We start from the raw sequence: 24,406 nt of genomic DNA on the forward strand, positions 1-24,406 counted from the left end.
AGTCACTGGATGATGTCATCGGTGATGTCATCAGTGATGTCATTTGAGATGTCATCAGTGATGTCATTTGAGATGTCATCAGTGATGTCATCAGTGATGTCACTGACCATGTCATGAATGATGTAATATGTGACATCATCAGCAGTGGATTGGGGGCGCGCGAGTTATAGTGAGTCCAACTAACTATAACGTGGGAATTTCAATTGTTTTGTATGAGTAAAATGTTCAGCTAACTATAACTGGTGTGAAACCTATGGTTTTTTCAGTGAATATATATATATATATGTGTTAAAAAATGTAATTGTATGTTTATTTATTTTTAACTTTAATTAATTATTTATTAATGTTAAGGTTCTTTAAGTATTTTAAGTATGTTCAAGTTAATTATATTTATTATTTCATTACTTTTACATTACTTTTAAGATATTTAAAAAATTCGATATTTTGACTAACTATATTTTTTACATCAATATTCTTTATTCAATATTTTTGTACTTATCTGTTTGAAGATAGGAAGTCGATATTTTGGTATTCTATATTTTTTAATCGATATTTTGCTACATCGATATTTATGACATCGATATTATGTCAGTGATCCTATGGCTAGATGAGCATCAAAATCATTACTATGGACAAGGAGCAGGAGTGGTGCCAAAACATACCATTGTCTGATGCCTAGTAGGGAATTAATATTTGGGGAGTGATTACCCTCCTTACCATATCTAACTCTTATTGTAGTTGCGCAATGCATCCTTTGTATTAACCCTATGAAGCCCTGATCGAATCCCATTCTACCATACTGTCCCATATCTTCATCTTATTGACCAAATCAAAGACACTAGTGAGGTTCAGAAACACAAGTTGAATGTACTACTCTTATCCTTTACATATTTATAAATGATCAACTGAAGGTTTAGGCACTGCTCCATATGCCAAACCCTTGGCGGAATCCTTACTGGACTCTTATCAGGGACTGATTTTCCTGCATTCACACTTTCAGTTTGGAAGCAAGGGTTCCTTCCCATTACCTTAAGACAGCTGTCCCAGAGGGAAATCGTGTGGTAAAAATCCAACAAATTACTGTTTCCTTTTTTAAAGATATGGACAACTACAGCTTCACTCCTTGTAGGAATAAAATCCCCTTTTAAAGATACCTTAACAATGTTAGTTGAATGGGAGCCTAGAGTGGAATATTTTCTTTAAAAAGATTCAGATGAAAATCCATCTGGAGTGGGTGCCTTTCCAGCTGGGCATCGATTATTAGAAACAATACAATAATTGAATTCAATAGATTCACTAAGTGCATCATATATCCCTAAATTATGGGTTACTGCTTCTCCATGGTCAGTATCAACAGCTTTCTTACCAGGATTGAAAATATTACTAAAATGGTCAACCCAGACTTCCACTGGTATAACTGTGTCTAATGTTGATTTATCATGCCTAGAGGAAGAATGGTTGATTTACAATCTTCCAAAAGGCTGCGCTCTACCTCAGACTAGCAAACTTTTCCAAATCCTCCTAGGCAGCCTTTCTTAATTCAGATCTCCTGGCCTCAAAGGTATCTTTATAAACCTACTGGGCGCTCTGAATTATTTACCTACAGCAGGGAGAATTAGAGAGTGGCAATGTCAGCCTCTTGTGGGCCAAAGTGCATGCATGATCGTACCATCCTATGGGAGGGGTTGATTTTTATTGTTTTAGCAAGTCTCAGTCCTTTATCCACTGAGGCACAGATGGCACTAAATGCATCTATAATAGACCTGGGAGGTTCCTCCACTAATGTCAATGTTAAAATAGAATACAAATTATCCTTGAACACGTTTCACAAAGCGCCCGTTATTTAATTTCTCCCATGTGATTCTTATGCCCTTATTGGTGAATTGGTTAATGGCATAGTCTCCGGACTTCCTGCAATGCACAGCAGGTGCAAATCAAGGGCCAAGACCAGGACAATGGCCCCTGCACTTTGATTTGAAATAATAACAATACTACAAGTACCAGAATTCCCAGGAGAGGTTAAGTTGGGAAAGTAATTAAAATAGCAATTGACAGCAGATGACCCACCGTGATCAAGGCTGCAGTAGCTGATATGCAAGATACAGACATACTGGCATCTAATTGCGAATAACCCAGATATCGGCTCACTACTGGAGTCCAGGTCATTGGTGACATATGGTAAAACTAAATCTTTAAAAGATCAACTAGTGAAGAGTCACTTCTGAGAAAGTCCAAAATCAAACTTCCTCTGGGATCAACAAAGAGGCTTTGTGAAATGCAACAGCTGCAAAGCCTGCAAAATATGGACAAATCAGAGACAATTTCAAGATCATGATGAAAAAACAGTAGTAATAAACCAAACAATCACGTACACAACTAAATGTGTGATATATGTCATCAAATGCAATTGTGGTCACAATGTATAGGGCGCACCATTTGCATGTTGAAAAAAAGAATCCTGGAACACATAAGGGTCGTGAAAAACAAGGATATGACATATGCAACAGCAAAACACATGGCCCAATTCCAACATAGTAGCTGGAAAGCTATGATCTTTTTGAAATTCATGCAGTGATAACATCAGAATGTGGTGGAGACAGGATAACGAAAACTTCAATGGATAGAATCATGCTATATAATAAGATTGAGAACTAAGGCGCCGTCAGGAATTAATAATGATGATAATTTATATGTAGACCTGGATTGAATGAAAAAGAAATCACAAAAACAGTGGTACAAGGACACAAATGTGATAGGCATGCATTTCTATCTGAAAATCGCAGATAATGAAAGAATATGAGTGCCCAAAATCAGCACAAATGAGGAGAATAGAAACCCTTGTCGATTAAGGAAAAACGGGTACTATACCTAAATCGCGAAGACAACAGACAACTGTCGAATGAATAGGTAATCAATTCCACTCTAAACAATGGACGATAAGACCAAAAAATGTATTCCAATGAATACCAAATACAATATTGGACTATTGGAAAACACGTATCAAAAAGAAGGAAAGTCCCATTCACCAAATGGACCACAAGGGATATGTCCGGTTCCAGTATTGCTACTGAAGATGTTTAACTAAGAACAGCATGCCAAATTCATGGGCGGGAAAGGCAAAGGTACAGTGTAGTGTTATACAATATAGACCGTATCTCAAGGGGGACAGTTTTAAACTTGCACAATTTACAACAAAAACTTTAGGCTGTATTAATCATTTGAGGCTTTTTGCAACACATGTTTGGTAAAACTCTGTTATCAAATTTATTAACACAATCAATTTAACAATTCATATAATCATTACAACACAATTAAAAAAGCATGTCCGATTGGACATTAATACTTGACATAGAATAAAAAATTGTACTCTCTTTATACAAAACAATTAAAAATTAAAAACAGGAAGAATCACAAAAGTCGACGCGGCGTTTCGGTTTCTCTTTTAGTACACCTTCTTCAGGACTGATTCTAAACAGTTAAAAGACATAGAGTTACCATCCATTTTCACATTTGTAAAGCATTTTCCACAAATTTCTCTGTATTCCATTTTGTCCCATTTGGTGTGTTAACAGTTGCCTATATATTTTTTTGATCATTTACAGAAAAGTTGCTTAGTCCTCCCAGCCACTTGTCCCAATTATCGTTCACTTAGAAACCACAATAATGCCCTCTACTTTTCATGGTCCCATCTCTATACTCTCCATTGATTGTTATTTACTTCATCATTTTCACCCCATGTTTGTACAAATACAATCTTGTTTGCCTTTCCCTTGGACTTCTTATTCCAATGCTGTTAAAATCACTCTTAACAATTATCTATTACCAGCCTACCTTATTCCAGATGGAGTAAAAATGGCTCTACTGGAGGTTACTGGCTACCCCGAGAAGTTTTCTGATTGCTTCTACGGTGGGAGACGAATCACAGGATGCCGTATTCAATTGACAAAATGTGACCTATCTGAACAGAAAGTGTTTATTTTTTAGTGGACCCTCCACTTTTATTCTCATAAGTAACTATTTACTATTTAGTAGAAGATACCACCGCTACATACCTCTTGGATTTAGGATTTTAAATCAGATATGTATTTAATAGCCACCAGTTTTTATAAGCGGATGTTCAGGATCTATGTGTCGATCTAAAGAAACAAAAACTCCCCTTAGTCCATGCTTACACATAAATTAAACTATATTTATTGCCTGCAAGTATCATGTAGTTAACCTGTTACCTGTTGGAATGATGTTTTGTTGCTGAATCTTACTGCCAGGAGGAGCCACCGTATTCAATATCGCTTGGATAGTTCTATTCCTGAAAAATTCAATTAATCCCTCACTCAATATTGTCATACAAAATTTCATCTACGATCTAGTTTTCTATTATTCTGTCACTTACCAAATAGGTTATATTGGAGAGCCGCTGGTGACTTAATATTCTTAACATCCGATTAAGGAACAGCAGGTAACAAATCACTCAACTGGGGATAGTGTGGTAATCTGTAAAGGTATTGGGCATAGTTTCATTTATAAGGTTTTCTCACTATGTCACCATTATTAAACACTATTACTCTCAATTGTGTTACCTATTTTTTAATTTTAAGCATTTAGCAAGGAACTAAAGGTTTTTCAAAAATAATGTCCCCTCGGTAATCGATTGGCACATTACCCTTTCTATTTTGTTCGTTTATGATTGCAATTCATACATTATTGCTTGGGCCACTCTGTAAAATACACCCTTATTACTCAGTACCGGTCTCCTCTCCTATGGTTACTGCCCATGTCCCGCAGATCTTTTAACGATATCTCATTAGCTTTTTCATGGGTCTTATTCTCGATAACCGAATGCGCGTCAACGAACTCTATATACTAGTGAACTGATCAAATTGCTCACCGATATTCTAACAAAAGCTAAGTAAGAGCCATCCCTCCTTATTTACCTGCTTTATATCTTTCGGCCTCCCTGCTCCTTTCTCCTGGCAGTGCGTCTCGGTCAATGCTTCGGGCACGAAAACGAAAGGGATTCTCGCCACCATCTCTACGGGTTTATATGTCTCCCGCATTTTGATTGGGCGCTCGTTTCGCGTCAGTTGATTGGTCGAAGTTTAACCAATCGAGGAACCGTTGTTATGGATAAACAACACTTATCTCGCATTGGTTCCGGGCGTTTAGGCTGTTAATCCCCATTGGTTCAAAACACCAACGCGTTTCTATGGTGATATGCACTGGTATCTTTTCATTGCAATTACGAACGGGTAGTTTCGTATTAGTTTAATATATTGTGCCTATTTTATTTTTCACTAATGAGACACTCGCGAGTCTGTTCTATGCTCTCATCGTCATTGCCATTCTCGTGTTTTCTCTTAGGCAGTATTGCACTATGTGTTATCGTGGTGATATTGGTCCCTGTTCTTCACAGAGATGTGTCCCTTCATAGAGCAAGGACAATATATTGATCTGTGATCACAAGTCACTGCATATTATCTACCCCACATATTCAGCGTTAATAGATGTATGTTGTATTCATTCATGTACCTTGTAGCCACATGTATTACTGATAATTTCTACAGGTATATTTTACATATTTTAGACATCCCCATAAAGAATATCATGGGTTTACATGTTATCAACCTCATATGCAGTATCTTGGTGGCCATTATTACTTACACTAAGTGTTCACACAGATTATGGATTTAGGTACCTACTTAGAATTAATGACCTCATTTAAGAATTTTCTCCCAGTCTTCTCTTGAGTTCAGACCCATTCTAACACTGTTGAGGGTAGACATATAGAATTGTTCCCTTTTTTTTCTTTTATCATTGCAACTGCCTCCTCTTTTATTCATGGTTATTCTTTCTAGTCCGCAGCATCTCAGATCATCAATCCAATGGCCGGCTGACCTCCAATGTTCAGTGAGGGGCGCTCCAATTTTGTTGGTTCTAAGAGCAGAATGGTGCTCATTTAAACGAACTCTGATTTCCCTGGATGTTTCACCCACATAGGATTTCTGGCAGGGACATTGGATCAAATAAATTGCATTTTTGGTCCTACAGTTGATGAAGCTTTTGATGTTTACCGATCTGTCATTAACTGTGATTTTATTACCTTTGATGATACTTATACAGTTGACACAAACCATACAGGGATGTGTCCCTGTGGGTAAAGGGTTGCCATCAATAGTAGGTTGCAGCACCTTGGGCGTTTCCCTGTATGTGTGAACAAGAGAATTCCTAATTGTTTTATTTCTCCTAAATGAGAATATAGGCTTTGGGATGGGTATATTCGTTTTGTCTGATATCAGATGCCAGTTTCTGTTGATGATATTTTTAACTTGATGGCTGACTTGTGAGAAATTAGTAACAAACATGACAGGTTGTTGCTCTTTTTGACTATCCTCCTTTGATATAAAAAGATTTTCCCTGTTAAAATATTTCGCTCGTTTATAGGCGTGTCTGATCATTCTTTTCGGATAGCCTCTCTCTACAAATTTTGTTTTCAAGGTTGTTGCGTGTCCCTCATAGTCTTGCATTGAGGTACAATTTCTTCTTAAGCGAAGAAATTGTCCGAAGGGAATATTATTCTTCTGTGATGCTGGGTGATTACTATCAAAATGTAGCATACTATTCCTATCAGTGGGCTTTGTATACAACTCCACAGTTAGGTAGCCATCAGTCTCCTTAATTATAATATCAAGAAATTCTACGCATTGCTTGCTCATATGTGATGTGAATTTAAGATTCACATCACCTAGATTGAGCCAGATTAAAAAATCCTTCAAGGTCTCCATTTCACCGGTCCATATAAAAAATATGTCATCTATATACCGTCCCCATTCCGAGATATTCTCATAGAATGGGGCAGTCCTGTTGTAGATGTGCTTATCTTCAAATCTGGAGACATATAGACAGGCCAGGCTTGGAGCACAGGTAGCCCCCATGCTCGTCCCCTTAGTCTGTCTAAATAATTCATCCTTGTATATAAAAATGTTGTTTTTGAGGATCACAGTTATACATTCTAAAAGGAACACTTGGTGGTCTGTCAGATCTTGCTGATTACCGCCCAGAATTTCTTCCATGATCTCTATAGTGTCATCCTGGGGAATATTCGTGTATAGTGCTTCGATATCCAAAGTCACTAACACTTGGGTCTCCGGATTGAACCTCAATCCTTCGACCTTCTTGATCATACAAGTCGTATCTTTGATGTAGGCTTTTTGTTGTTGTACCAAGGGTTGTAAAAAAACTTCCACGTACTTACTCAAGGGTTCAGTAAGTGATCCTATGCAGGATACTATGGGTCTCATGGGGGAACACAGCATCAGATTATCGATAAACCGTTGACTCTCAAGGGACACAGTACTATGCTGATCATCATCCTGGTTGACTGAATAAGATCGCCAAACTCACTTAATATCAACAGTTAATATGTCCATTGTAAATATTTGTAAATGAAGTTTAAAAAAAACAATTGCACTTCATTGCCCACAATGCCACATTAAAGGCTTAAGTGGTATGTATAAATAGTGCATTGGAAAAAAGACTCACTAACCATGACAAAGACTCTGCGAGGCTGAAACGGGTTGGTGGAGCATTACAAGTGTAATACAGCTGTGTGTGTACATATAAGTGTGTATGGGAGGTTAAGTGATTTGCTCAGAGCCAATGCCAGGACTCTCATCTGGTTTCTTCAGATCCAAAGTCGTCAGTTCTGGCTGGTACGCCAAAGTCATATTTCTCAATTTATGTGTCAAAGTCAAGCACAAGTAAGGTGAAAGTGTATGATTTTGTAGAGTAAGCACATTCTCTGTTAAAATGGCGTTGTAAAGTAAAAAAAGAGCAGCAAAAATACTGGAAGGTTTACCCAGAGTCTTGCTAGTACTTGCAAGGGTTTGTTTTAAAACAGGACTTAGGCTCACAGTCCAGCACCTTGGCACCACTGTCGCTGGAACAATTTCAGAGTTGAATTTCTGAAATCAATGCTACATCACTGAAGTCATAGGGTTTCACAAAAAGTGTAGCATATGCACATGGGGGTGCATTTTGGAGCACACAGTCATGAATACATTACAATGCATCCTGTAATAGTGCACCGTCATTTACAGATAGCACATTTTCCATGGCCCATTGGCCATTAAATTTGCAAAGATATATAGGGGCATATTCACAAGGATTTTTCTCCAAATTATCCCCACTTTAACACATCAAAAGTGGTGATAGAATTAACACCCCTTTCACAAGCTGGCGCAAACCGCAGACAACACCAGAATTCCCACGATAACTACCCCCAAATTTATCTCCACGGTGGACACCACCAACCAACACTAATGAGATGCAGAGTAGGCGTTCCTGTGCAAAAACACACGAAAAAACCAGAGCACCAGATTCACAACGAACTGCCAGATCAGCGAAGCAAAGGAAAAACAGGAGATAAACCGCGTTAGCACCAGGGATTTTACACCTGCCTTTTGCTGGTGTTAAGCAGGATGACAACCTGCAGCATGGAAGGGAACACTGCAAGGATCCTTTTAAGATGCAGGTATTCCAGAGGGAAGGTGTCTGCCTAAGTTAGCACCACTAATATGACAGTATTTTTGCTTTAAAAAAATGGTCAGACTTTGAGTAAGCTGATATCCGCGGTCACCATGCTGCCAGTCTCACAGTGACACCTAGCTTCCAGCAGGGGCAGTGTTGAGCCTGGAGCTAAAAGTAGTAATGTTGAGACTTTGCAGGCGATTATCGGCCATTCACAATGTATCGCCGGCTAACGCAGGATTTCAATACGCCATCGCGATGATTAGTACGTGCGTTTTGACACCCCTTCCCAGTTACTATCGCCAAGTACCGCAGGCTTGAAAATACCCCGCTAACATGGCGATATTGATCAGGGTTAGGCAGCATTACCTATTCTGCTGATAAATTACTATGGCAGAATAGCGCACGTTCTTGTGAAAATTCCAATATTTCTAAAGTATAGCACACAAAATGATGATGTGATATGTATCATTTGTACATAGCCAAGTAAAAGTGTCCTGATTTGTTTTCATCCCGCTGAAAACTTTGTTTATATAACACTTCTGAATAACAAAAAAGTTACTTTTTTTTGCTTTCCTAACTGCTGATATATTCTGAACAAAATGTACAATTCCTTTAGGGATGTTTAAATTATATTGTGTGTTAAAAAAAACATAACATCCTACATCCTTTCCTTTCAAACTCCATGTACTCCAGGAAGATCATCACATAGTTCACTTTAAAAACTCCTATCAATTTTGCGATCAGAGTTAGTAAAGTAAACACCAATCTCCATGTTAAATGAATAAACAGCAATTTGTCAGAATGCATAGCCTGACATTTGACCTAATATTTGAAACACAGCAAATGTGATAGGAAAAATACAAAATGTAAAGGCATATTTATTTATTCCTCTTTTGTGACCCATCAGAAAGCAACTGGTGACCCACCAGTGGGTTGTGGCCCACAGTTTGGGAAGCTCTAATTTAGGGCAACATGTATATTTTTTGCATTCAGTAAGTAATTTATTGAATAGTAACAATCTTTCTGCATGTTTCTATACATTCCGAGCAACTGCATCATTTAAGATAAAAATAATAATAATTGACGTGTATTAAAGTGATTCTAATATATTTTTTTGCAACAAACATCTAACAGATTTTTGATGTGTTAAATTTTGCACTGGAGATTTTATTTTTATTCTTCATATTTGCAAATATACTCTTTCTTTAATATGAAATGACTAAGCACCAATGATTTAGGTGGATTGTGGGAAAGGTGATGGTTGTGACTATGTATTATAAATAGGGCTCCCAGTTTTCCGTTGTAATGATTTTTAAAGATGAATACAGATAGAAAACGATTTATTTTCCTGCCTGTATTTATTTTTAATTACAAAAAAATATGGAGAAAAAAAAAACGTATTTGAATGATTTTTTTCTACAGTCAATCACAAGTGCCAGGTCTGTAGGTGTACAGAGTGAGAGGTAGGGGAGATTAAATTTCCTAATTAAGCTTAATTAAGTACAGATCTACAGTTATTTCTGCTATTCTACAATGACAGTGCTTAATTTGAGCAGGTGCTTTCCGGTGCTTGGTGACCCTTGACCCTCGGGTAGGTCACTTCCCCTCCGCTGCAGCTCCGCCTTCCTGACAACTTTTGCCGCCTGCTCCTCCGTCCAGATCGGCTCTCTCCTGCCCTGCACGAGCGCCGCCTGGACTGCCTGTGCCTTGGTTGTGTGTCCCGTGTGCCTGCCCGCCCCTTTCTCTTTTTTTGTACCCCCGAGTGAGTGAGTTTTATTTCCCTGCACGAGCGCCGCCTGGACTGCCTGTGCCTTGGTTGTGTGCCCTGTGTGCCTGCCCGCCCCCTTCTCTTTTTTGTACCCCCGAGTGAGTGTTATTCCTGGTTCTTAAATCAGGCTCCTCTGCCCCGCCTTTCCCGCTGCTGCCTCCCGCGCAGCCCCACACCCCCTACACCCATTGGCTTCTTCCCTCCCGCAACCCAGCTGACCCCCCCTCCGCTCCTTCCCTCTTATAGAGACCGCTGTGTGGCCGCGCCGCTGACGCACCAAAGGCACGCCACAGGTAAGCCTGTCTACGCCCGTCCACGCCTGGACCGCGCCCAGCGCCAGGAACCCTGGTCCTCAATGTTGCCAGCCCACCCAACGGGCCTACGACGCCGCCACCCTCCACGCACTCAACTCTGGCCGGAACCCCGCCTGCTACCGAGCCAATCCGAAACGCACCCACGGACCCTTCACCTGCCAAGCCTGCCAATTCACCTGCCTCCGAACCTGCACCGCACCCGCCAAGCCGAGCACCAGCAACAACCACCTCAAGTGCATCCTGCTCAACACCCGCTCCGTCCACAGGCACGCCGTCGAACTCTGGAACCTCCTCGACACAACATCACCAGACGTCGCCTTCCTCACAGAAAGCTGATGAATGCCTCCTCAGCCCCCGACATCGCCATAGCCATCCTGGATGGCTACAAGATCACCCGGAGGGACCGCGTCATCCAAACCGGAGGAGGCATCGCCATCGTCCATGGAAACACCATCCGCATCACGACCAACTCCGACGACACCCTCACCGCCGCCGAGCACCTTCACTTCCAGATACACACCAACCCCAAGACCACCCTCAGAGGCACTCTCATCTACAGACCCCCGGGACCACGCACACAATTCAGCGAAGCCATCGCAGACTTCATCAGTCCACACGCCCTCACCTCATCAGACTACATCCTCTTAGGGGATCTCAACTTCCACCTGGAGAACAACAATGACAGCAACACCGCCGCCCTGCTGGACAACCTCGCCAACCTCGGACTCAAGCAACTGGTGAACACCCCCACCCTCTAAGCCGGCCACACGCTTGACCCCGTCTTCTCCTCCAGCAAGCACATCTCCTTCAGCCACTCCTCCGGACTACACTGGACAGATCACAGCTGCGTCCACTTCAATTTCAGGAGAACCACGACCCACCACCACCCGCAGCAGGTCCCCCGCAAAAACTGGAGCAAGATCACGGCCGACCAGCTCACCACCGCCCTCAGCCGGAACCCACCCACCAACACGACGGACCCCAGCGAAGGAGCCCGCAACCTCACACAGTGGCTCACCACCTGCGCCGACAACTTCGCACCACTGAAGAACCCTCCCAGCAGACCCGGCAGCAGGAAAGCCTCGTGGTTCACCAACGACCTCAAAAACTCCAAGAAAACCTGCCGCACCCTCGAGAAAGCCTGGCGCCACGACCAGACAACAGATAACATGACAGCCCTCAAGAACGCCACCCGCAAACACCACCAGCTGATCCGCACCACCAAAAGGACAACATTCAAAGAACGACTGGACAACAACACCCACAACAGCAAGGAACTCTTCAGCATCGTTAAAGAGCTCTCCAACCCCAATGCCGGAAATAACGACATCACACCCTCGCAAGACCTCTGCGACTCACTCGCCTCGTTCTTCCACCGCAAGATCGCCAACATACACAACAGCTTCGGCGCACAGACCACGCACCTAACCTCCGAACCAACGCCCCCCACCACCACCCTCTGCACCTGGACCCCTGTCAGCGCCAAAGACACCACCCGCCTGATGAACACCATCCACTCCGGCTCCCCAACCGACCCCTGCCCCCACCACATCTTCAACTAAGCCGACTCCATCATCGCACCCCAGCTTCGGAACATCATCAACAGCTCCTTCACATCCGCCAGCTTCCCGGAGAGTTGGAAACATGCCGAGCTGAGCGCCCTCCTGAAGAAACCCACCGCGGACCCCACAGACCTCAAGAACTTCCGCCCCATCTCGCTCCTCCCCTTTCCAGCCAAAGTCATCGAGAAGACCGTCAACAGACAACTCTTCCTCGAGACCAACAGATCCCTTGACCCATCACAGTCCAGTTTCCGAGCAAACCACAGCACTGAGACCGCTCTCATCACAGCTACCGACAACATCAGATCCCTGCTCGACAACGGGGAAACTGCTGCCCTCATCCTCCTCGACCTCTCAGCAGCCTTCGACACCGTATGCCACCACACCCTGATCCAGCGCCTCAGCAACACCGGAATCAAAGGAGCGGCCCTGGAGTGGATCATCTCGTTCCTCGCCGGAATAACCAAGAGAGTCTGCCTCCCCCCGTTCCGGTCCGCGGCCACCGAAGTCATCTGCGGCGTCCCGCAAGGATCCTCACTCAGCCCCACCCTCTTCAACGTCTACATGAGCCCTCTCGCTGCCATCGCACGCCAACACAACCTTAAAATCATCTCCTACGCTGATGACACCCAGCTGATCGCCTCCCTCACCAACAACCCCGCCACCACCAAAGTCAGCCTCCAGGAAGGAATGAAAGACGTCGCAGAATGGATGAAGATCAGCCGTCTGAAACTGAACTCAGACAAGACGGAAGTCCTCATCCTCGGACCATCCCCTTCCACCTGGGACGACTCCTGGTGGTCCCCTGCACTGGGCACCGCACCCAAGTCAACGGACCATGCACGCAACCTGGGCTTCATTCTGGACTCCTCCCTCATGATGACCAAGCAAGTCAACGCCGTCTCGTCTTCCTGCTTCAACACCCTGCGCATGCTCCGAAAAATCTTCCGGTGGATCCCCACAGAAACCAGGAAGACGATCACCCAGGCCCTCATCACCAGCCGTCTGGACTACGGGAACACCCTCTACGCCGGAACCACAGCCAAACTCCAGAAAAAACTCCAGCGCATACAGAACGCTTCTGCACAACTCATCCTGGACATTCCCCGCTACAGCCACATCTCTGCCCATCTGGAAGACCTGCACTGGCTCCCCGTCACCAAGAGGATCACGTTCAGACTCCTCACCCACGCACACAAGGCTCTCCACGACATGGGCCCGAAATACCTCAACAGCCGCCTCACATTCTACACACCCAACCGCCAGCTCCGATCCGCCAGCCTCGCCCTCGCCTCCGTCCCACGAATCCGCAAATCCACTGCCGGAGGAAGATCCTTCTCCTACCTGGCGGCCAAGACATGGAACTCCCTCCCCACCCACCTTCGGATGACCCATGACCATCTCTCCTTCAGAAAGCAACTCAAGACCTGGCTGTTCGAGCAGTAGCGATTCCCCCTCCTCCAAGCGCCTTGAACCCTAGCGGGTGAGTAGTGCGCTCTACAAATTTGCTGATTGATTCCCTTAATTGCCAGCACCGGCACTTGGAATAGCTACTCGTTTAAAGATGAGCAGGAAAACAGTTATTTATTCATTCAATACATATTTAAAACAACTAATACCAGCCACCCAAACCATTTTTAAAGCTTGGGGCCTTGAACAGTCTGAATTCTCACATTTGTAGCAGTGTAATGGTTAGTAGTTGTGTAAGTTCCGTTATTGGCAGCACTAGCATTGGAATCGTGTGGTGCAAACTGCGGTGGCCTCATCACGAAGGCCCCAGCACGAATTTGTTTACAAATTAAGCACTGGTTTTCAGATAATGATTTTGCATGGTATACGGCTAAAACCTTTTGGACATTCAAATGCGAGTATACATTTAGTCAAATAAATGTGGAAAAACACAAATTGCAGCTTCAGTCATACAGAAAACGCAAAATAAAAATGAATAAATACAAAAAAAAACTCAAAATAAATATGGATAAATACAGACGGAAATGTCCAAAAATAAATACCAGAAAGCCGGGAGCCCATATTACAAAAAATAGAGTAAGCCCTGCTGTACATGATGAGGATATTGCAAGTCCCCTCGGAGTTTCATAATATTACAAAGAAACTCGTACTCGACAGCACTCGCCCCGCCTAGTCAACAGGTAAACTTCTGTAATGCTTGCGAGCACCATGTGGCTCACCCTCAGTATATTCCTTCTGTCCTTTTTTAGTCACAATTTAATATTTCCGCTTTGCTTTTATGGGACTCTATTGAGACCGGTTTGAGTTACTAGTGTTCCTTTTCATTAAACCTAGGAATCAGCCCCTGCCCAACCCCGCCATCACGTCCTGACGAAGACCCGCGCAGTAAGGATCCACTATCCTACAAACTTCTGGGTCGAAACGTAGACTGCTATCTACACTATCAACTCCTAACCATAGCATGATTCATACAGCTGATTAGGAGTCTGTTTGCTATGAAATTGTTGTGATTCATGCTCATTCTTTGTGTGGCCCCTCGTGGGGACCAATTAACATTTATCTACTGTATTCGTGAATCTGTGTGTATATAAGTACATTTATGACTAGTGAAGTACAACTATCTTAAATTTTCCCCTGCACCCCTTTTCCCTTCCCTTTGTGGGCGTAATTTGTATATATAAATGCTTTGATATCTACTTATCATTGAATGATAATAAGTGTGCAGTGAAAATAAAAACACTGGACATGTTCATTGTTTGGATCAGAATTTTTAATATTGTAAAAAACGTTTCATAAATAATTCTGTGTCCGGTCTGGGACCCCTATGCATATATTGTTCCTCTGTATGGCCATGGAACACCTCTGTAGCTTGCAATATCCTTTTAATGAATGGCAGGGGGTAAGGTATTGCATAAGTTACACCCTTTTTCTCCATATTTTAAATATGCAACAGAATAGCATGTTCTTTTCTACATTTAACAGGCTGAGACACGTCTTTCACAATTTTGCATTTTTCTGCTTTATGATTAAGCATTCAGGGCACATTGTCCTTTAATTCGCTCCTTCGTGTATTTATAAAAAAAAAGATATTTTGTCCATCTGTCATGCAGTCTCACATAGATGTTTGCCTAGAATTGCACACTGACTCCGGGCCTTGCTTAATCAAATATGAAATCTATTTACATTTAGTCTTTTAGAGTTTATTAGATGATTAGCTCACCAAGTGGGAGTGTTGCATTTTTGACAACACGTGGATGCCCCTTCATAATTGTCTAATGAAATTAACACTGTTGTGTAATTGAATTATGAAATATATGATTTCATGTTTCCGTCAGCGAGCATAGAAAGACTGAAGCTGACGCTTCAATTGAGCCTGCCCAAGAGCGGATGCACTCTGGGAGTCGAATGCGGGAAGCTATCTGCTCACGCTCCTGCGCCTCTTCACATGTTCCTCATACCTAATTACTTCGAGTATGAAGATTCCTCCTGGGAGGGAACACTTTCATTCCACAGATGACAGGTAGAAATTAGTTGCCTAATGGAATGGAATAGTTCTGCAAATTGAAGGAATTAAGTGAGCTTTTTTAATTTAGGCTCCATCTAAATTAGATTTTAATTTGGATTCAAATGTGAAGAGGTTATGCTGTGAATCAGCTTTTTTTGGACTCCGTCCACTAATTTTCCATTGCTCTTTTCCAGCTTTTAACTGTCTTTTTTTTCATTTCCAATGTCCTTTCCGCGGTGGCGGGGGCGTGGGGAGACGTGGGTTCCTATCAAATTGTAATCAGCTTTGTTCTAAAGTCACTGATTGCATTGTCCAGGATTGAGGCCAAATGATTTACTTTTTTTTCGCTGAGCAATAAAATCGCATGGACGAATCATACGAGAAACATAAATACAATAAATAGGTGTTGAATCCTGACATTGTAACTATTGCAAGATCAAAGGAGAGACAAAATATTCTGTGCACAGTTCATGGTAATCCACAGGGCCAAATCAAACACAAAAAGAACAAAAGGAAAGCCTTTGTCCTAATTTTAAACACAAAGCTATTAAACCTTATCACTGTGAGCCTCTTTTAATAGGATTTGCTCTACTTGCCAAAAATCAACACAGAACGTTGAGGGTTAAATCGAGCTTCCTTCACCCTATTCCTTACGATTTCAAGTGGTGCAAATCTTGAGATGTATCTTTGGAATGTTAACGAAACTATAGACTGGCCTAAGAAGTGCGGAAGTACTGCTCATTGTATATTAATAGCCTATTTACTGGCGCATGAAAACGCACTTAGGCAGATATTTCTGACAAGTGGAGTTTTCAGAACTCCATTGTGCCTTTAAGTAGGTGTCTGAGTAAGTTATGCTCACAGTTATATAATGAGTAGCCTTCCTCAAGATAATCCCTGAAGTCCTAGGGCCTCATTTATGAAAAGTGACGCATCGCTGCGTGAAAACAGCGATGCGTTACTTTTCACTGCGCACTCCTTGCGACACCAATGATGCGTCATATTTCATGTATGGCGCATCATGTCGCAAGGAGTTACAGATACGTCAGTATTTCTGACGTATCTGTAAGCACAAAAGTGACGCATTGCTGGAGTGTGTCCCAAAAGTGACACAACTCCATCAATGCGTCCTTTCACAATGGACAAGCCCCATGGGAAAGGGCCTGCGTCAGTCTTACGCCTGCAGTGAGGCAGGCGCAAGATTTTGACACAACGGCGTCCTAAAAGTGACGTAGTGAAATCTCATAGATTTCACTGCGTCACTTCTACGACCCTTCCTTGCGTCAATACGCCCCTTTTCATACATTATACCTGGCGCAGGTATAATGTGGCGCAGGGGTTTACAAAGTGACGCATCTACCTAGATGCGTCACTTTGTAAATATGGTGCAACAAGGCACATTATTTACGCTGCTGGTGCGTCACAAAAAGTGACGCACCAGCGGCGTAAAAGTGACGCACGGCCTCATAAATGAGGCCCCTAGACTTTTTTAGTGTGGTGACAATAACATGATGCATCCTCCACCACACATCAGCACATGGGTGCCATTTTGGTCCTGCAGCAGATTTCAGCTGCAGATGCTTTAACTAAGGAACAGGTTCTGAAATCATTGCAAGTATGAAGCTAGCTTTCTATGGCTTGTTTCAGTGGCATCATGAATACTTTCTGTTGCCACGACAACAATGCTTTAAGAAAATGCAAAGCACGAACTTTCCGGAAATTAATCTTTAAGCCAACATTCTGAAGTTAATGTTTCAGAAGACTGAACGACTGCAATATTTTTATGACAAGGCTGTCTGCTCCACATGGAAGACAGTGGGCTGTTAGGGCATCCATGACCTTTCATCAGCCATTTATACAGTAGCACAAATGGAAGATCTGATTTCATGAATTAGCCCCTCAAATATTTACTCAACTAGGTCATCTTTCATAATCTCCCTTCCTCTTCCAAAACCTGTTATATCTATACTGTGCCTGCTTGAGTCAGAGAGAGACCTCATTCTAACTCCCATTTCATCATTTTGCTAACTAACACACCAGCCTGCGTTCTTTAACCTCTTCGGTGCTGATGACGGCTCCCGGTCGTCATCAGTTACGGTGGGCGTGTACTGATGACGGCCGGGAGCCGTCATGACCACGCCTGCGATCGGAATGTGCCGCACAGGTGCAGAATTCCGGCCGCAGCAAGGGGGTTAAACCACTTCTTATTATTGAATTCCAGTAATCTTTCCTAATTCCTCTTTCATACAGTCTATGTAGACTAGAATCACTAGAACATCTGAGAGACGATTTGCTAACACTGCGTGTAGAGTTTGTGTCACAAAAGTGACTCAAACAAGGGGCATGTTTATAATTATATCATGCAGCACAGCAACTCACCCTGCTGCGCTAGGCTGTACGATAGGTAAAGGGATGGCATGAGCTGTACTTAACATAGTACAGAGCATTTCTGCTTTTTTTCAGCACTAGCTCTCAATGTACTGCCTAGCGCCAATGCAGGCAGTCGTGCACCTTGGTGCAAGTGTGCCTACATTGTTAGAAGGATTGTTTTTGTGCAGGAAGTGACACCTTCCTGCTTAGAAACCATTCCCTTATGCATTGCATTCTTTCTATTTCTCCTGTCTATGCCTACCCTGAGAGATGCATAGCGGTTTTGGAGCATTTCCAGGTCTACCACTTATGGTAAATCTGGGCATGCTTCAAAATCCATTTGTTTTGCCTGGAAACACCCACGCAACACCCATGGAATGCTCCCCTGTGCTGCATTACACTGGATTTATTAAGCCACTTAGGGTCACGCAAAGCGGCCTTGCGTGGATTGATGAATCGCACCTTAAGGGTTGCATCGCTTTTGCACCCCGTTGTGTGGTGCAAAAGTGACACAACCCCTAAACAAATATGACCACAAGTGCAAGTTGTGGGATTTACCTTTAATGCAAATCATGATTTACATTGGAAAGTTGCCTAGGATATTTGGTAGGGATGAGTCATTTTAGTGAGTGGCACAATGAGACCTGCTGCCTACTATGAGAATATATTAACAAACCCTGTGTACTAGTATTACATGTGCCCATAATGTGCAGTCTAATTTTGCCATGTTTGAAGTAGAGAGCACAAGCACTTTAGTACTGGTCAACAGTGGTAATTTGCAGAGTTCTAATGCCAACAAAAAAAAAATAGTTAAACCCAAATCTAGGTGTATAGGCAAAACGTTTGGGAAAATACACGCCAAAGATGTCAGCCCTAACATGTATGCATTGCAAAGAAACCTTTAGGATAGGAAGCCTACTAATGGAGACTGTGCTATCAAACCACTGCAAGAATTTGGGGTATAAGCTCAAAGATATTGGAAAACACAAAGCAGCAGGAAATACTTATCCCAAGATAATACCAAGTGTTCTATTTTGTGTATTAATGGATGACTCAGGACAGCCTGAATATAAAAGAGACTCCCAGAAAGAGTGCAGTTCTAAATGTAATTTCTTTGTATAATGTGCAATGTGTATTGTAAAGAGCGCTATCCCCTGAAAGGTATTTCTGGCACTGAGAAGGTGTGCTTGCATAGCCTTGCCTAGGGTAGGTTGGTTAATTGAAAAGTCAGGTCCTGAGCTTCTTGTGGAATTGAAAAAATAAGGAGACTCTGATATGAAATGGGTGGCCATTCCACTCTTTAAGCGCAATGTAAGAGAATGCCAGTCCTCCTTATCTGCTTGTGTGTATGCTTGGCATGAATTTCAGTAGAGGTCCTGTGGAGCCAGGTGTCTGGATGGTTGGCGGAAGGTAATTTAACTGTTCAGGTATGTGAGGCCTAAGTTGTGTACTGCCTTGAACGTGTGTTTGAGGAGTTGTAGTATTATGTGAGTTCTGTGTGGAAGTTTAAGGATGAGTCTGGCTGCCAAGTTCTGAATGGTTTGTAATGTTCTGATGAGTTGCATGGTGATCCCAACGTAGAGGGTTTTCTCATAGTCCAACTTGCTGCTGACTATGGTATGAGTGACTGTTTTTCTTGTGTTGTTTAGGAGCCCCTTCAAGGTCTTCGTCAGCATCCTTAGTGCCTGGAAGCAGGGTGCAGTGGTGGCATTGACTTGCACCGTTATGTCCAGTTTGCTGTTGATGATGATTCCATGCTTCCAGGCATGGGTGCTGGGTGTAAGTGTGGGTCTGAGTTGAGGCGGCAACCAGTGGGAGTCCCATGATTAAATATTTTTGCCAAAGATCACTACTTGTCAATGTTGAGGTTTAGACATGTGACTTTCATCCAGTCAGTGACTTCAGTCATGCAGGCGGTTTACTTGTTAGAGGTCTTGCCTGAGAGGGAGAGTATGAGTTGCATGTCTTTGACATTGGAGAGATTGTTGATGTTGTCTGTTTAGATAACATTGGCCAGAGAGCTCATGTATATGGTTGAACAGGGTGCGGCTGAAGAATGTGCCTTGAGGCACCCCACAGATGAGTTTGTGGGATTCCCAGGAGCAAGATGCAAGCATGGCAGCCTGTGTTCTGTCCACCACAGAGACTGGGGCTTGGATAACAATCTTGTGCAGAAGTATGATGATGATGGGGCTCTGAGACCCTCTCAAATGATGCATAGAGGTCCAGGAGAATAAGGGCTGCCATGTCTCCTCTGCCAAGGATAATTCAGATGTCATCAGTGGTGGGAATGAATGCTGTTTTTGTATTGTAGTTGTGCCTGAATCCAGACTGCATGGCAGTGAGGAGCTAGAAATTGCTAAGTGGTGAGGACCTGGAAGCTGCTAAGGTGGTTAGTGAGGCATTGGTTGCTTCGTTTTTCTAAAAACTTGGCAGGTATGGTAGTAAGTAAGTGGGTCAGTAGTTGGAGATGTGTCTGGGTCAACAAATGGTTTCTTGCTCCGCGATGTAACAGAGACATTTATACAGGTGTCTGAGAATGTGGCTGAGTCAATGGAAGCATTAAGAATGTGTGTTATTGCTTTGCTGATTGGTAGGAGTCTTTTGGTCAAGGAGTTCTGGGGAAAAGGCTCTGATGGGCTACAGAGTGGAACTTCATCATGGTATCAGCCATTATGATGGTAGTGATGGTGACCAATTCAACAAGGAAGGGAGGTAGAGTAGTAGGAGTAGGATCCTTACTCCACAAGATAATATGTATAAACAACAGGAATCCTACCAGAGGAAATGCTACCCAAGAAAAGTATGGGAGCACTCAAGGTTATGTAAAATGCACCGGTATGCGAAGGAGGCACTACAGGTCCAGAGCAGGCTCTGCCCAGAAATGCTGGTCAAGCCCTTGCCACCTCCCAACCTTGAGGTCAGACTGAGCAAAAACTAGCGTGGTCTTGAGAAGGGAATCCCCCTCTCACACATAGATACACTTTAGGGCGTGTAGACACATAGTCTAAACCACACTCCCACTAGTTTATTTACACTCACCCCTTTTACTTAGGTCCTGAAGAAAGCCAGCTTAGTCATAAGGCACTGGCTGAAACATGTTGACCCATTGGATGTGAGAGGTCGTAACTCGCCTCTTACATCCCCCTGCCTTATTTAGCGTGGAAGGGTATACTCAGATGTGAGTCCCTTGCTCATTGCACCATCAGGATTCAAGCAAGCCGGACCGACGACGGCTGAAATGCCAGAAACCGGTCCCCGGAAGCTTGTTTCCTTCCCAGTGTAAGAATTGGCTTGGTAGTTTGGTTTGCCCTGTTCCCATCATGTACTGGGACAGGAACAGACTAATTTGCATATAGCCAGGTTCTGAACTGGGATGGTGCAGTGAGCTAAAAAACGGTGTTGGATCTAGCCCTGATCTCTTGACTGGGTGAGAGTATTCTGCTTAATTCAGAAACTCTGTCCATCACCACACCTTGTTGTTAAATATTTTGTCCACCCTAAGCGTGGAAGGGTATACTCAGATGTGAGTCCCTTGCTCATTGCACCATCAGGATTCAAGCAAGCCGGGCCGTCGACGGCTGAAATGCCAGAAACCGGTCCCCGGAAGCTTGTTTCCTTCCCAGTGTAAGAATTGGCTTGGTAGTTTGGTTTGCCCTGTTCCCATCATGCACTGGGACAGGAACAGACTCATTTGCATATAGCCAGGTTCTGAACTGGGATGGTGCAGTGAGCTAAAAAACGGTGTTGGATCTAGCCCTGATCTCTTGACTGGGTGAGAGTATTCTGCTTAATTCAGAAACTCTGTCCATCACCACACCTTGTTGTTAAATATTTTGTCCACCCTAAGCGTGGAAGGGTATACTCAGATGTGAGTCCCTTGCTCATTGCACCATCAGGATTCAAGCAAGCCGGGCCGACGACGGCTGAAATGCCAGAAACCGGTCCCCGGAAGCTTGTTTCCTTCCCAGTGTAAGAATTGGCTTGGTAGTTTGGTTTGCCCTGTTCCCATCATGCACTGGGACAGGAACAGACTAATTTGCATATAGCCAGGTTCTGAACTGGGATGGTGCAGTGAGCTAAAAAACGGTGTTGGATCTAGCCCTGATCTCTTGACTGGGTGAAAGTATTCTGCTTAATTCAGAAACTCTGTCCATCACCACACCTTGTTGTTAAATATTTTGTCCACCCTAAGCGTGGAAGGGTATACTCAGATGTGAGTCCCTTGCTCATTGCACCATCAGGATTCAAGCAAGCCGGGCCGACGACGGCTGAAATGCCAGAAACCGGTCCCCGGAAGCTTGTTTCCTTCCCAGTGTAAGAATTGGCTTGGCAGTTTGGTTTGCCCTGTTCCCATCATGCACTGGGACAGGAACAGACTAATTTGCATATAGCCAGGTTCTGAACTGGGATGGTGCAGTGAGCTAAAAAACGGTGTTGGATCTAGCCCTGATCTCTTGACTGGGTGAGAGTATTCTGCTTAATTCAGAAACTCTGTCCATTCCAACACACCTTGTTGTTAAATATTTTGTCCACCCTAAGCGTGGAAGGGTATACTCAGATGTGAGTCCCTTGCTCATTGCACCATCAGGATTCAAGCAAGCCGGGCCGACGACGGCTGAAATGCCAGAAACCGGTCCCCGGAAGCTTGTTTCCTTCCCAGTGTAAGAATTGGCTTGGTAGTTTGGTTTGCCCTGTTCCCATCATGCACTGGGACAGGAACAGACTAATTTGCATATAGCCAGGTTCTGAACTGGGATGGTGCAGTGAGCTAAAAAACGGTGTTGGATCTAGCCCTGATCTCTTGACTGGGTGAGAGTATTCTGCTTAATTCAGAAACTCTGTCCATCACCACACCTTGTTGTTAAATATTTTGTCCACCCTAAGCGTGGAAGGGTATACTCAGATGTGAGTCCCTTGCTCATTGCACCATCAGGATTCAAGCAAGCCGGGCCGGCGACGGCTGAAATGCCAGAAACCGGTCCCCGGAAGCTTGTTTCCTTCCCAGTGTAAGAATTGGCTTGGTAGTTTGGTTTGCCCTGTTCCCATCATGCACTGGGACAGGAACAGACTAATTTGCATATAGCCAGGTTCTGAACTGGGATGGTGCAGTGAGCTAAAAAACGGTGTTGGATCTAGCCCTGATCTCTTGACTGGGTGAGAGTATTCTGCTTAATTCAGAAACTCTGTCCATCACCACACCTTGTTGTTAAATATTTTGTCCACCCTAAGCGTGGAAGGGTATACTCAGATGTGAGTCCCTTGCTCATTGCACCATCAGGATTCAAGCAAGCCGGGCCGACGACGGCTGAAATGCCAGAAACCGGTCCCCGGAAGCTTGTTTCCTTCCCAGTTTAAGAATTGGCTTGGTAGTTTGGTTTGCCCTGTTCCCATCATGCACTGGGACAGGAACAGACTAATTTGCATATAGCCAGGTTCTGAACTGGGATGGTGCAGTGAGCTAAAAAACGGTGTTGGATCTAGCCCTGATCTCTTGACTGGGTGAGAGTATTCTGCTTAATTCAGAAACTCTGTCCATCACCACACCTTGTTGTTAAATATTTTGTCCACCCTAAGCGTGGAAGGGTATACTCAGATGTGAGTCCCTTGCTCATTGCACCATCAGGATTCAAGCAAGCCGGGCCGACGACGGCTGAAATGCCAGAAACCGGTCCCCGGAAGCTTGTTTCCTTCCCAGTGTAAGAATTGGCTTGGTAGTTTGGTTTGCCCTGTTCCCATCATGCACTGGGACAGGAACAGACTAATTTGCATATAGCCAGGTTCTGAACTGGGATGGTGCAGTGAGCTAAAAAACGGTGTTGGATCTAGCCCTGATCTCTTGACTGGGTGAGAGTATTCTGCTTAATTCAGAAACTCTGTCCATCACCACACCTTGTTGTTAAATATTTTGTCCACCCTAAGCGTGGAAGGGTATACTCAGATGTGAGTCCCTTGCTCATTGCACCATCAGGATTCAAGCAAGCCGGGCCGACGACGGCTGAAATGCCAAAAACCGGTCCCCGGAAGCTTGTTTCCTTCCCAGTGTAAGAATTGGCTTGGTAGTTTGGTTTGCCCTGTTCCCATCATGCACTGGGACAGGAACAGACTAATTTGCATATAGCCAGGTTCTGAACTGGGATGGTGCAGTGAGCTAAAAAACGGTGTTGGATCTAGCCCTGATCTCTTGACTGGGTGAGAGTATTCTGCTTAATTCAGAAACTCTGTCCATCACCACACCTTGTTGTTAAATATTTTGTCCACCCTTAGCGTGGAAGGGTATACTCAGATGTGAGTCCCTTGCTCATTGCACCATCAGGATTCAAGCAAGCCGGGCCGACGACGGCTGAAATGCCAGAAACCGGTCCCCGGAAGCTTGTTTCCTTCCCAGTGT

This window comes from Lissotriton helveticus, chromosome 4_1 (genome assembly GCF_964261635.1).
Source record: "Lissotriton helveticus chromosome 4_1, aLisHel1.1, whole genome shotgun sequence".
NCBI lineage: Eukaryota > Metazoa > Chordata > Amphibia > Caudata > Salamandridae > Lissotriton > Lissotriton helveticus.